This window comes from Coturnix japonica, chromosome 4, assembly GCF_001577835.2.
Source record: "Coturnix japonica isolate 7356 chromosome 4, Coturnix japonica 2.1, whole genome shotgun sequence".
Taxonomy (NCBI): domain Eukaryota; kingdom Metazoa; phylum Chordata; class Aves; order Galliformes; family Phasianidae; genus Coturnix; species Coturnix japonica.
The window spans coordinates 53,134,210-53,150,337 of NC_029519.1; the positions used below are offsets into that span (position 1 = coordinate 53,134,210).

The following is a 16,128-nucleotide window of genomic DNA, read 5'->3' on the forward strand; positions in this document are numbered from 1 at the left end:
AGAACAGATACAGATATGTAAAAAAAAGCCCCTAGCTGAAACAATCTCCTAATTGAAAATATTCCTTCACATTCCCTATAAAATACAGGTTAAAGAAGCCACAACATTCCTTTGTGAGCCTTAGTTTGAATTTTTTGTCACAGAAAAGGCATGCTTTCTTCCTCTGAAATAGCTTTTCGGTAACAAATGTCTCAGTGGGAGTACAGAAAAAGTAGTTTAAACATTTTTTTTATTGCTTTTTGTTGAGAAGTAGAGTTCTGGAATTATGCTAAACTCTGCACAGAAAGGTCATCAGGCTGACACTTTCCGTTGAACTGTCCCATCAGGATGAAAGGTAGTAATGGCTGGTTAGTCAGTATGTCGTGGTGCAGAGCTTCTCACTGCCTCTGCAACGTGAACAGTTCATACTTTTCTCAGAGGTATTTGCTTTCCTGAAGGAGAGGAGAACAAAGGTATGAAGAATGCAAAACTGCATAGGTAACAAGGTAGCAAATACATATGAAGAGAAATAAATGGAAGCTGTGTTTTCAGTGGCTGAAGAAAAGTGAGAATGTTTTTCTTTTAACTGAGAAAGAATCTAGAGAAATATGTGTTTAAGACTGAAACTATAAGTCTTATGCTAACTGTGATGCCACAGTGTCCTGGTTTCATCTGGGACAGAGTTGATTTTTTCTTCATACAGTCTGGTATGACACAATGTTTTGACTTTAGGTAAAAAGCCATGTTGAATGGCTTTACAGCAAACATGATGGTGTATTACAGCAATGTTTTAGTTGTGGCTGAACAGTGATGTACAGAGAGAAAAATATTTCAGTTCTTCAGATTCTTGCACTGCTCTGCCAGTGAGGGAGGCTGAGGAGGTCCAAGGAGTTGGGGGAGACAGAATCAAGGCAGCTGGCCTACCCTGGCCAAATGGGTCTTCTATACCATATGACATCATGGGGAAAAAAGAAAAAAAGAGAAATTGGGGTGGAGAGTTGGCCAGGGGGTAGCCTCTGCTCAGTGACTGGCAGAGCCTCACCTCAGGATACTTATTTATTTCTTCAGTGCTGAGTTAGACAATGCAGATAAAAGATTTTTGGAAAAAAGAAAGATAGTTACTCAAACTATCTCTATCTATCTTCTATAGCAGCTCATACTCTTCATTCTGAAAGCAGCCTTACTGCTAGCAAAAATAAAAAATAAAAAGAAATGATGCATCAATGAAGTTTCACATGCCCTTTCTCCACCATGCCTCCCCCAAGAGTATAATGCAATGTGCTATACTTGTGTTAAGCAAGTATATGACAGGAGAAGCCAGCACCTTGTACAAAATACATGAACAAAATTAGGTGGAAGACAAAACAGAAACCAGTGGCAGTGCAGAGTCTTTTATGCAGCTCAAGAAGTAAACAGCATCCTTCACAGTATCACAGTCTTGTGCGGGTTGGAAGGGATCTTATAGATCATCAATTCCAACCCCCGGGATTCGAGCCTCCTGTGTAGCAGAGTGGCACTTCTACCACTTGCGCCACAGGGGATTCGAACCCAAGGGCTCCGGTGTTGCAAAGTGGCATCCTTAACCACTGCGCCACCGGAGGCACACATTTTATTCTCTTGAGTAAAATCTGTTTCAGCATCAGAAATTTGGTTGCATTCACATACATAGCTTGCTCATGGAGATTTTACCAATAAAAATAAAAATAAAAATCAGCATATCTTTTAATAATCATCTGGAAATTATGTGGGGCTATATAATAATAGAAATAAATTAGTACAGCCTTATAATGACTACAAAAAAAAAAATTAAAAAAAATCCCACTATTCTTTCTGTAGACAGTTGTATCCTCCCAATTATTTTTAACTTATACTTTCATCACATATAAATGTAATGTACATAAAAATGTAAAAACGTACATTTAAGAAGTTTTAAGAAGCATTATATAAGTATTAATTTGTCCCCTGAATGTGTTAAATTCATTCCTTGTTAGAGGGAATTATTATGCACAGTCGTTCATTATTTCTGAGAGAGGACATATTTTAACTTCAGATGTGTAATTTCACTATATGAAGCCACTTATTAGTACCAGTGGAGCCTTGCAAGTTTTATGTACTGCAATACATAAAATACATTATATATAATGTATACACACACACACACACACACACATATATATATATTTTCATATATATATATATATACATAAGCTGCTTTCCAGGCTTATAATAGTGTTTACTGTTACATAGTGTAGTTTGTAATGCTCTGGAAAATAGTACACACCAATTTCACAGGGAGAACACAGATGTAACAGCCCAAAACACTGATTCATTACCTCCCTAATCTATAAGCAGTTTGCACTGTGTAAGAATCATTAAACATGAGCTTTACTGATCATCATAGTTTAAATGTATGAAGAGAATTCCCAGCTTCCTGAAATAGCCTTGATCCTAGTGAACTGAAAAAAATAAATAAATAAATAAATAAATAAAAAATCATAAATCTCAGTTTCTCTGTGTGCTTACCTACACTCCCCCACACATTTCCAAGAGAAAGTCTGTTCAAGAGAATAGAGTTTTCCCAGTGTGAATGAAGGGAAGGCTTTGACCTATGCATTTAATCAGAGGAGCACTGGCTATCTGATTCACCTAAGGCTAATACATGTTACTTTTCTGGCTGTTGTGATATTGCACATATTTTTGCATGCCAAATTGCATCAGGCTGCTGCTGAGAGCAAACAAGTGAAGATGACAAGTCCCCTCAGAATGATGCAATATAAAATCTGTAACTCAGATTCTCCTAGCTCTGCACATAGCATGGATCAGAAAGAGAGGGGTGAAAAGATTTCCTCATACTGCTGGAATCTGGGCTGCTCAAGCCAAGTTCTCGGGGAAAATACCAAGGAAACTTCTAGACAAACCTTCTGGCAAGCCTCTTTCCCAAACTTAAGCCTGTGGGAAACAGTACTACAGCTTGTCCATAATGAGAATACCCCTGAGTTAGACTATGGGAGACATTCACTATAGGATACTTAGTACATGGTGGGAAAAAGGGCATGAGACTTTGCTATTCTCCAGTGGATTACAAAGATGAAAGGAATTGTAACAAGTGAGCTACAGTCTTCCCAAAAAGCCAAAAGTCCCATTTAAGTTTTTGCAAGAAGGATATTTTTTCATTTAATTCCTCATCAAGTAGTCTCTAAAATTCTTCCAAAGTAAAACCTAAGGGCAGACAAATACTCTTGATGTTCTCAGAAGAAATGCTGTACCTGTGCATTATGCCCTCAGTAATATACTTTTAGTAATCCCTGAGGTGGTCAAGCAGTTCATCTTGATGATCTTTGTAGGTTCCTTCCTGTCTCCTCACTCCTCTTCCATATTCTCCCCACTCCTTCTCTTTTTCAGGTAAACAAAAACTCCTGAGAGATCAGAGTAGGCTCTAGAATGTCCTTGGCAAGAAGGATTGATGTCCTAGGTGTTGTGAGCATTTGAATACTTTCATCATTATTAATTTCCTGGTTTAGAAAGGTAGGGAAGCCTTTTTTTAACTTTCAGCCCATGAGCTTGCCTAACTTTCAATAAATGTCCTAAACTAAAATGTTTCTCTGAAGGACTGGAAAGCATCTGCTACTTCTTTGTATGCTCAGATAGGGTAATCTAAAGTGGATAATAAGATATATAAGTGCAGTTTCTGCTTAAAATGCCTGTCAATCCAGCAAAATCACCTATGCTTTAAATTTCAGATGCAGTTTATGTTACTCCTTGCATTAAACTAATATATATAACTTATTCCCCTATAATTCTGTGATTCTGTGATTCATCAGCTTTGTTACAGGTTTTGGTGATAAAAGCTTTACTACCTAGATAGTCAAGTTGCTATTATCACAGAAAAAAGATTGAAATGACAGCATGATGCTACTGAAAGACTGAGTTATAGTTAGACCTTCTGAATTGCGGTGTCGGACAGTGAACACTAAGATTCTACTTATAATATACTCTATTTGCCTGAGCTTACTAACAGTTTAGTATACTGGTGATTTCAGTTTACAATATAAGGGAAATAAAAGCTGTATCTTACAGGTCTGTCTATACCTCTACACACTGAAATTAAGAACAAAAGACAGCCTCTAAAATGAAACATTCTGAATTGTCCTTGAAAATTGTCAAAGACTTATTATTCTGTTGAGATTGTGTGACTTACTCAAAGGCTATTTTTACCATGAAATTTTCCTCACAAAGCAGATGCTTCATTCTGTTACTGTAGTTAGTGATATGTCCTTGAAACATTCGTACTATGTTTTGAAATTATCAAGGACTTTCTAAAATGCTGACCAGTTTACTTTGTAACTGAACCGGTTTCTCTTTCTTCATCTCATTGCATTTAAGATATGCAAGTTATCATAAGCAAAGAACTTGTTCTGCAATGCAGATAGTTATCATAGTGCCTGGATTAGAAGCTGTATGTGATTATAAATACACGTACTTTTGTAAAGTAGTAGATAATAGTATTGAGTGAATTTGTAAATATCTACATATTCTGCAAAATATCAGAATGCAAATGCTGATTAGTAGATCCAAATATAACCATATTATAGAATGTTGTCCTTCTCTTATACATAGTGCAAGTGAAGTGTAAGTTAAGAAAAGTAGTATCATGATGTCTCAGTGTCAGTGAATGCTCCTTGAATGGTGAAAATGGGCATAACTATGCTGACTTCATAAGAAACATTTGTTCTAATCAGCTAAAAGAGGCTTCTAATTCACTTTGCTAATGTGGACAGTCTGTAAGTTACGGAGATCCTTCTGGGTGAAACTGTGTATTAAACCCCTCAAATTTTGTTTAGGGTTACTTCCTTTATGTGGGAGAAATGGAAGAGTTCAAGGCTTACCTTTATCCAGTAAGTTTTCAAGAAAGATCTCCAGTAGCATATATCTGTTGATTGAAAATTCAGAGTCAAGGTATTTCATTAAGATGGCATTTGCAGGCAGCATATTTCTACAGGTCTGATGATTTATGCCCCTATTCAATTATGAAAAAAAAGTTTATAAGATGTTTAAATCTGAAGGATAAAAGGAGTATCCACTGAAAAAGTTGTCTTTCTTATTGGCATTAACAATGATCTACTTGTAGTAAGAAATAGAGGGTCCCTTGAATAAGTGTTTGTCAAGTCCCTCTAGAAACTATACAGTAAATGAATCTCCCTGGAAAACCTTGAGATGTTGTAAGGATGGACTCTGCACACAAACAGTTGGGGGACATTTGCTAACCTCTGCTATCCAGTAATCAATCACTTCAGTTAGGTTGAAATGACACTGTCTGGAGATCATTTTGTTAATAAATGTCATCAAGCCTTCCCAGCATTAAGCTATATATTCCACTCATTAGCTCTCACATCAGATTCTGAGCATCAGTTCTTATCTTTAGGGCACTCTCCCCTATGAGACTTATACAGGAAACAGCGTGAAAGTAGGAATTATAAATGAATAACTTGAAAGGCCATGATGAAGAGGAACAATGAATTACTATCAGTCAGCACACTTGGTCATACTTGAACAAACAGTTGGAAGGGGATAGCAGGTATCAGGTGTAAAGGGTAATCCTTTTCATATTAGACCTGTTTCAGAAGGATGAGGGTTGTTTTTTGTAGGAGGCCATGCATGAAAAAGAGCAATTGAGGGAGGGTTTGCAATATAAGTATTGGCATATGAAACAGTAGATTTATGGTCCTTGAGATAAGATGAGCAATATTAAACACATCAAATTTTGCAGTTCAGAAAAATTGAAAAATTTTTGTGTCATCTATTTCAGATAAGCAGGTCTCTGAGCAATGTGTTCTCGTGATCTTCTGTACTTGACGTATTAGAGCTACTGCTATCCATTTAGCACTGAGCATATTATGTAGCCTGTGGATCTAGATGACATGTAAAACCAAGTCAGAGTGGAAAACTATTCCCACTTTGTTTCAGCTTGAGTCGGCATTTCATTTAGATCTGCAGGCTGAACAAAACGTTTCTCTTCTACATAGGTAGCGTCACTGTTGTGGTGAATATCTTTTTTTTTTTTTTTTTTAAGTACTTTTTCTGAGGTTGCTGAACTTTATGGTTACTTTATGGTTTCTTGCTTATTTATAAATATATATATTAATATATATTATATAATATATATATTATATTATTTATAAATATATAAATATATATTATTATAAATATTATTATTTTTATATATTCTGTAAGCCACAGTCTGTTCCCCATCTTCTCAAAAAAGAGTACATTTTATTCTCCACACTCTCATATATCTGCAAAAAGTGGAAAAACTGTGTTTCAAATAATTGCTTCTCAAGACTGATTTCCATCTTAAGCAGCCTTAGAAAGACAAGCCTGTTATATAAGTAAACACCAGTACTCAAGATCAAAGGTTTAGCGATTTACTGTACTTTTCTTTACAATATTAGAAAGACAAACATCTAGTTAAACCATCTCTAGTAAAAGCAAAAAGGAGCCTTACAGAAATAGCCCTGGTGTTAGCAACATGCTTTCACCCAATAAGAATTCTTTAACACGTAGAGTAGAAGCATAGAATCATAGAATTGCTCAGGTTGGAAAAGATCTTAAAGATCATCAAGTTCAATCATAACCTAACCAAACTACCCTAACAACCCACCACTAAATCATATCCTTGAGCACCACAGCCAAATGGGTTTTAAACACATTCAGGAATGGTAAATCAACCACCTCCCTGGGGAGCCTATTCCAGTGCTTAACCACCCTTTCTGTAAAGTTTTTCCTGATATCCAACCTAAACTTACCCTGGCACAACTTGAGGCCATTTCCCATTGACCTGTCACAAGTGAGAAAGACGATCACTGCTTTCACTGTAAGCACCTTTCAAATTCTGGAAGAGAGCAATAAGCCTCCTTTTCCCCAGACTAAATAGCCCCAGCTTCCTCAGGAGAGCCTCCTAGGGTTGATTTTCCAAGTATTTCACAAGCCTTGTTGCCCTTCTCTGGAACTGCTCCAGTACCTCAGTGTCTTTCTGTACTGAGGTGCCCAAAACTGAACACAGTACTTGAGGTGAGGCCTCACCAATGGGGCAGGATGACTTCCCTAGCCCTGCTCACCACATCATTCCTGATGCAAGCCAGGATGCCATTGGTGTTCTAGGCCACCTGAGCACACTGCTGGCTTATATTATGCAGACTGTTCATCAGTACATCAAAGTCCCTTTCCATCAGGCAGCTTTCTAGCCACTCCTCCCTAAGCCTGTTGCGTTGCCTGGGCTTGTGAAAAACAAGTGAAAAGACTGTCCTTCACTTCATTATGAATCTTAAAAAATAGCCATTACTTATGTATTTATTACATAATAAAACATAATGGAAGGTGTTAAAATATCCTTTAAGGGAAGATGTCAAAAATATCCTTTATGTTGATATTGGTAAAGATTGCTTCTATTTATTTGCTTGTTAATTTATGTTGTTTATTAATTATGTTTATCAATTATGGCCTTTAGCATAATAAAGGTTGAGTCAAAGGTCATCAAAACAAATTTTGGTTTGCAGTTTTGTTCATACTGACTAACTTCAAGTTTAATTGTACATTATTCAAAATGCAAACTTGGGGTCAGAGTGGAAATCATTATAAATTCCTGCCTTGTATAACGCATATTTCACCAGCTTCCCTTCCAATGGATGAGAACTCAGTCAAGATACTTAGCATATAGATAGTCATCAATATCAATAAAATGTTGCTGGCAATGGAAGGGATTGGCATTTCTAAGGGGTAATCAAGTTTGACTTTCTTTAATCCACACAGTAGCAAAGAAGAGAGTTCTCTTTCACTCAAGTAGCAGGGAAAGCTGTAGGCTGTGAGTAGGATCAATCAAACAGATAACGCCTATTCTGAAACCTGTTTTTTATTTACTGTAATGAAGGTGAATGTGAAGAAGCCACATGGAGAGTGCTGAGCATGCTGATGAAAAATGAGCAACTGACTGGGAAGATAAACAGTATTTGTGTTTGCAGCAGAGATGTGCATTTCAATTGAGGACTGAACTTCATAGTATTCATCTGGAGATTAATGTATCAAAAAAGATATTTCTGTAAAGTTCTCTAGGTTCAACTCTCCAACATCATATTGTCACCATACTTCCATTTCCTGAAATTCAGAATAGAAAGTAACTGAGACAAAAAGTTGAAAAGCATCTAAAAGGAGTAGAAATTGCTGTTAAGTCTACTGTCTTCATAGAAGAAGTCAGTGTATTTTATCTCTTCAGTTATGTGTTTCCATTCATAATCAGACCCATTTCTATGAAGAAAAAGATTATTTTATCTTGTTTTTTGTTCAGGCAAACAAAATAATTAAAGAAGCACAAACATCTTTTTTATAAAAAAAGGAGAATGATGTTTTATGTTTTAGTTGGCTATTTTGAAAACGAGGCATTTTTTATGAATTTTAGTTGCAGAAGCAAGAGTAAATGACACTGCAGTGATATGCAGAAGGCCACTTTAGTCTTAATAAACTGTTTCTGTACCTTACATAGAAGGAATACAGTTTGATATCTGAATATAATTTAGTATTTTTAGATATGTAGTAAAATAACGTCTCTCCTGGAATAATGGTGATGTTCTCCCTGCTTGTAAGAGCTTCAAAACAGATTTCAGCACAGGTGATGCTCACACAAACTTTCTTGTTCTAGATTTGCTATGCACCCAGTCTACCATTTTATCTTCAGTTGTGGTTGGTTCATGCATAATCAACTTAGAAATGCTAATCAGAATACAAATATATATCACAAGACCCTCTACCAGAATAATCAACACGCACACAAAAAAGTAATAGTTGAAGTAGGAATCTACAGAAAATAATTGGCTTATGTTTTAAATAAAAAAACTAAACCTGACCTTGCCTGACCTGGCTTCTTTCTGAAGTTGTGCAATTGCTTCAGCAGAAGTATGGTTAAGACTATGTGTAAACAACATGCTTTAAGATTCTGTAATTTTGCAGTATTGATTACTAGTAATCTTCCTTCTTCCTTTCATCTCCCTTCTTCCCTTCCTCCCTTCCTCCTTTCTTCCTTCCCTTCCTCCCCCCTTCACTCCCTTTCTTTATTCTTTATTTTCTTCTCTCTTTCTTTCTTTCCTTCCCTCCTTCTCTCATTCTTTCTTTTTCTCTTTCTTTCTTTCATTCTTTTATTTTTCTTCCAGTTTTCTTTCAATATTCTGATTATTTACATTTCTAGTTTCAGTTTTTGCTTGATATTTTACCAAGCATCAGATTTCAGTTGATTATGACAGTGTATATTTTGTTTCATTTCTAATGGGTTCTGGTATTTTTCCAGTTCACAGAAGCAATATGATATTTCTTTATGGCTCAAGGTCATAGACATACAATACCAAGACAGACATGCAGGACTTCACATTAAAAATCTGAATTAAATACATATACATGAAATAGCCAGGAAAAGGAAGATCATATTTCTCAGCTGTGTAACTGCCTGCTCCCCCCTGCCTTTGTTCTGTTTTGACTGCTCTGTATATTGTTTAATGCAGAGGTGGCTGAAAAAATGGAGAAGTAATTTCATAGTCACAAGTTACCACAACTTTCAAACTCTCATATCCTGTGAATGTAAAAAGGGTTTGGCTCATTTTCTTTAACATATCAGGTCATGTTTTTGTTCACTGAAATTAGTAAGAGGAAAGCAGTGAAAAGTGAACTTCCAAAAGGAATTGAATCATACCATTATACACTCCACTCTTAAAATGGCATATATGTGATTCATTGCTAGAATAATCATGAAAATTATTATGCCTCCTGCCAGATGCACCAGTAAGAAAAAAACAACCTATTTTTCTAGTGTATAATTTTAAATTCTCCAAATTATGTTTACAGAATCAATTCACAACCTTACAGGTTGTGATTTTGGATATACTTGATATAGTCAGAAAGTGCTGCTCTTTAAAGGCAGGGTTCTTGTACTCAGTGGGAGGATATGATATATATATACATAGCATACTATGTCTTAGATGATAGAAATATCTCAAAACATTAAATAAAATAAATTATAGATAAGATGAAATATTCCAACTTTATCACTGGAAACTCAGGCTACACTCAGTGACATTCTGTTTATATCTGCACGTTTCTTACGAACAGATCAAGGTCTTGTGAGGAGAAAAATATTTTGAATGCTAAATTATCATAACCAGAAATACGTATTTATGCCTCTGATATTTGCAAACATCAGAGATTTCTTTTTTAGCAGCATACTGTAGTGATGGCAGAATCCTAAAAGAAGACCATGACATTAGCAAGACTAGTTTAATGGAATTTTCATTGCTAAAATACCTATCTTATAAAGCAAATAATTGTACACTAATGCCTCAGGTGCTTGCTCATGTGAGCATCACTACAAAAAAATCTGAACTATTACAAGTTGTTTATCAATAGTCTGTGTCACAAGATAAGAGACTAACCTATTAATTATTGTAATTCATTGACTGCAGGCAAGAATTATGACAGGTTTTTACACTTTAAAATAATTTTAGTAAATCGTAATAAATTATGCTCTTAAAATGGAAAAAAAAAATTAAAAAGTAAAAAAATTACCCTAGATATTTTTTTTTCACTTTGATGGAAAATGAACTACAAATTATGAACCTTAGAAATACTTCCTTTTCCGACAAATCTAAGCTTTTTATTAAAAATAAAATAAAGTAAAAATAAAAAAAAAAAATTAAAAAATTGCCCCAGAATTGAAGAAAGCTGATAAACAAAGATCAGTCTTAGGTATAATTTTGATGATACTCATGATGACCTTTACTGAGATTCACAGAGGCAGGAATTGCCTTTAAAAATAATGAGGGAAGGAAAATTAACAGGTGACAAGTGGAAGGTTTGATTTGAGGCAAATCTATAGGGAAAGTTTAATTTGGGGTGAGGGAAAAGGCTTGTTCAGTTTTCTTCTGAAGTTACCATTGTTTTTCTCACTTGCTGTCAGCTGGAAATACTGAAGGGGCAGCTCTTTCACTGGGAGGCTCTTGAAGCAAGTGGCAGCAGCAGTTGAGAAAGCTTCAGCTCTTTTGGTTTGTTGTTTCCCAGAACTTCCTGTGAAAGCATTCTTTTCTTTCTCCCTTCTGCTTTGTTCACTTTTGCAACTGTATATACACAGTCTTCTTCCTTTCTTTCAAACCTGTCTGCACCTCATAATAATAAGGCTCAGTGGACAGCAATTTAGAAATCATGGATTTGAAATGAATGATCCCTCTTTTGCAGTTATCATCTCAAAAGTAGTTCTGTGCACAAGAAAGAACTCCTTGCAGAGTGATCAATCAGAGGTGCCTTGTGTTGTCAAAAGCTGCATCTGTACTGTTCAGTGGAGCACAGGCCAAGAGCAATCTAAAGCATGGGATGGTGTATAATCTACACACTGCACATCCACATACTTTACCCAAGTGCCTGATAAGCCTGACAGTCTATCTACAACAGAGCACACAGCTGTGCACAGGTCCAGGACCTTCTGGGAGAGAATCCTAATCTCACATGCTGAACGTTTGCCACAGTATTTTATTATTACTATTATTATTACTTTATGCTATGATGAAGAATTTAGAGCATACTGTGAACTTAGTCTTAAGTTAGAATGATGTAGGAAATATAGTGGTCACCTCTGCTGTTACAGTATGGATACTGCCCTTCAGCCTTTCTCAGAGCTGTAAGAGCAATGTCAGCTTTGGTTTTGTTCCTGCTGGGGAAGAATTGGTGATAGCAGTCCATTTTAAAAAGGCTATTCTTCACAGCATTATTTGAGATCCACTATTTTCATATATATATATATTTATCAACGGTATGCATGCAGAAATGAAATGCATCCTCAGCAGTTTTGCTGTTGATACCAAACTGGGAGGTGCTGCTGAGGGGTGAGAAGGTGTGCAGATGGATATATTGGTGCACTGGACAATTAGGAACATCATGAAGTTAAAAAAAGTTTTTGGGTCTGCATTGGGGTGGAGTAATGTCAGACACGGTAACAGGTGGCTGGAGAACAGCTCAGCAGAAAGGAATTTGGGGTGCAGATGAAAAGCTCAGTGTCAGCCAGCAGTGTGCACTTGTAGCCAGGAGAGCAAAGTGTGTTTTGAGGTGTATTAAACAAAAATTATTTTGTAATATTTAGTATTGGCATGAACTCAACTTGTGCAGTTCTGGTACCCACAACATAAGAAAGATGTTAAGGTCTTTGAAAGCTTTGGGAGGGGAGCAACAAAGCTGTTAAAGGGCTCAGGGGTACATCCCATGAGGAGAGGCAGAGAACACATGGGTTTTCCAGCCTTGAGGAGTCTGAGAGGAGAACTCACTGCTCTCTGCACCTTCCTGAGAGGGAAAGCAGAGGGATGTGCTGGGATGTCCTCCTGGGAACAGAGGACAGGACATGTGGAGATAGGTAAAAGATGTGTCAAGGGGTGTTCAGACTGGAATTAGGAAAAAAATATCTATCAAGAGGGTGGTCAAGTACTGGAACAGTCTTCCTATTGAGGTGGTTCATGCCCTCAGTAATGTGCTGTAACTTTTGGTTAGGTGAGGGGATCGAGCATCAGGACTTGATGATCTTTGAAGGTCTCTTTCAATTGAACTATTCTGGTCTGTTCTATTCCATTTCACACTATGCTGTGCTATTAACTTGCGCTACAGAGTGCCAGGCTGTCAAGGGTTACCTAGATTTACCTATGCCCATGACAGGGGAAGCCACCCCGTAGAAACTCCCCCCACCCTCCCCGAGGGCCCGGAAAGGAGGGGGAAAAGGGAAATGGGATAAAAACAGCGACAATCTAAGGAGGAAAAATATCACATTTACTAAATATGATATTAGAATACAAGATAACACAATATAATATAATTGAGGCTAATAAATCAAACGAAACAGAGAGAGAGAGAGTCCCCAAAAACCGAGAGGCCTACTGTGAACTCTAGGCGACATGGCTGGAATGCTTCCCACTCTCTGAGTAGTCCGAGAGAGAGCACTCCAGCCTGGGAACAAGATTATATAGCGTCCTGGTCCAATGACTTATCACTGACAGTGTTGTTCTCTGGGATATGTAGTCTTCTTCTGTGGACTGCACATTCAATAAAAGTATCCATGCTTTACATGATGTTATGATGTGGAATACTGATAGCAAAATTACAAAATTACAAAACCATGACACAGGGATAAAAGAACTTCTTGATACAATGAATAGAAAAAAATAGTGAATGTAAAAATGATCTCAGCTCTGAGAAATCACAATACATAACATAGCAATATGTAACAGAAGCAATACATAACATTTACATAACATTTTGATATATTAACTATGTCAGAAACCTGTGCTGTGTTATTTTATTGGCATCTGCATATGGCTCTTAAATAAATAAGTTTTAATTGATTCTGTTTTCTAGTAGAATTAAAAGATTTCTGATTCATTCTGTACACATTCATAATGAGTCACTGCGGTAAATTTGGGAAAGATACATTGCAACTGCAGTCTCTTTTCATACATACTGAAAGACTGAATCCCTCTTAGTTGCAGGGCTAAAACCAACTAGTTATACAGCTATCCACAACATTCCTGTACTCTGTGTGTTTATTTGTAGAGAGAATATACATGCATAAAAAGAAGATATGTTTGTTTGTTACTGTTGTTATTTGCAGATACATGATTTACAAAAACACAACTGCGTATTTTCTGGAATTGCCAGATGCTTGTACTTAACTTCACAAGATTTGTATTTCCTTGTCACTTCCTTGTAAACTCACACGTATTGGGATAAAAAAATGTTTTCTATCATAGAATCAAAGAATCATAGAATCATTTGATGGCCTGGGTTGAAAAGGACCACAGCGATCATCTAGTTTCAACCCCCATGCTTTGTGCAGAGTCACCAACCATCAGATGAGACTGCCCAAAGCCACATCCAGCCTGGCCTTGAATGCCTCCAGGGATGGAGCATCTCCAACCTCCTTGGGCAACCTGTGACAGTGCATCACCACGCTCTGTGTGAAAAACTTCCTCCTCATACGTAACCTAAACCTCCCCTGTCTTAGTTTAAATCCATTCCCCCTTGTCCTATATGCATTGTCCATATGGCTAAAAAGCTTTTAAATGTCTGGAAGACTATCCAAGGCTGCAGAGCAGTTAGACTTTATGTTCAGTGAAGTGTCATTACCTTTTTGGTATACTAAAAATCAAAGAATATTAAATGGAAACAGATAAAAAGGAGTCATTACAACAGCTCCTTAATTAGCCAGTTTGATTTTCATTTTGATCTTTTCAATTATCCAATAAACAGTCTTTAAAGTTATGGTATTGGGCAAGTGCATGGTGGAAAATGAGTGATTTGAAAAGATTTTAACAAACACTCAGCCATTTCTGTAACTGAAAATGTAGTGTAACTCTTAGCCAACTGGCTGAATAGCCATCTGCTCTATAGATGATCACTCTGATTATGTGCAAAGACAGCAGGTCTCTACTGCAAGACTTTATTTTATTTATAAGGCTATATACAGCGGCTTCCATTCTAATTAGATTTTGCAGAGTTATAGTGATGTAGGAGTCACTTTAATAAGTGCTCAACAATATGTATGTCTCTGCCAAGATGGCTTAATAGAATGCACTGTCCATTAAAGAAATGTTCCAAAGGGGATTGGGAAGAGGTTGTTTACTTTTTGGTCTTATAAGGAGTTAACCAGAACTCCACAGTGGCAGAAGTTTGTAGATTAAAATTACATGCTGAATTTCTACTCATTGCACTATAAAACTCACACAAAACTATTAAACTGTAGAGATAGATGGCTTTACATATTAATCATCCTTGGCAGAACTTCTTTTCTCAGATAACACTACTTCAGATTAATCGCTAGTACAGGAAATGTTTATGACCCTAAAAAATTATTTTTGAGTGTGGAACCAATAGCTGCACAATTGTTTAGACTCTATTACTGCTCTGAAAGTACACAGTCCTACCCTCAAGAAATTACCACTGCAAGAGATCCTTGCCAGGGCTGCCGTTTTGATGACTGTATAGCGAAATGATAATGTCTGTTCTGTGTCACAGCCAATAAGCCTCAACTACATGTTTCTATTTAGCTGGCCTTCATGGTAGAAATCCTGGTTCTTAATGAGGACAATTTATCCATTAACGGGAGTAATTACACAGTTTCAAGACTCTCTATAGAGAAGCTTAGTTATTAAAGAAACAATGTCAAATGGCTGAGGACCATGACAGTTTTGTTAGACAGACATTTTTCCAGGATGCTTGTTATTCCACTGGAAACCACATATATCATTTTTCTAAATGTCACAGAAAATTTCAGTGAGATCAGCATTGTGTGTTTGAATGTGAGCAAAAAAATGTAGCTCAGCATAAAAGCATGTAGCTGATCAAATAGAGTGAAGAACTGAAATCAAATGGTGCTTGAGTTATGATATTTTATATACTATTTGTTTTAGTAAGTAAAGGTGAAATTTGCTATAGAGAGTGCCACTTCCACAGTGAGCCTCGTTTATGAGCTCACCATAAAAACTCTATTTGTAATGAGAAAATCATTCACATAATTAAAGGCAATATTTTCTCTAAGTCCAGTAACAAACAGAAAAATGAGGTCAAATGAAGATTTACACAGACATAGCAATAGAATGTAGATAATAAACATGACAATCAAATCTCTGATATGAATAAAACAATTTAAGTTGAACATGTGTAGGTATTGGGTAATATCCTTAATTTGCATTAAAATAGTTTTAAAACAGCATTACAGAACTGCTACATGATAATTTCATGTAAATTGTCAAGCAGGGAATGAAAAGGTTTAGAAGGTTTAGTACTTATTAGGAAACAGCTAAATGGCAGCATCCTCAGCTTGCCAAGAGGGAAGCAACACCGCAAACATGTGATACAGTATGATAGAGGGTAATCACAGCTGAGACCAAATGTAAGCCTCTTAAAGTAACAAACACCTGATTGGCTTAGAATTGCTGCCAAAAATGAAGGCAGCAGGGGCTTCTGGGTAATCTGGATTTGCAAGCATCAGGAAAAGGAATGAGTGTAGCGATTCAGCTGTTCAAAGAGGTATTGGCATATTAAATCTTGAAAGCCATTATATTCATTCAAATAATTTTTCCTTGC

The 16,128-nt window shown here is 36.5% G+C and overlaps 1 long non-coding RNA gene across 1 annotated transcript; it reads right to left on the minus strand.

Annotated features, from left to right (window-relative positions):
* Window positions 1-217: 217 nt before the first annotated feature.
* Window positions 218-13,182, minus strand: LOC107313614. The gene is made up of 3 exons (XR_001555088.1): window positions 12,925-13,182; window positions 4,866-4,909; window positions 218-431 (listed from the first exon to the last, which is right to left on the minus strand). It is a non-coding gene; the product is annotated as an uncharacterized LOC107313614 (long non-coding RNA).
* Between the last annotated feature and the right edge of the window lie 2,946 nt (window positions 13,183-16,128).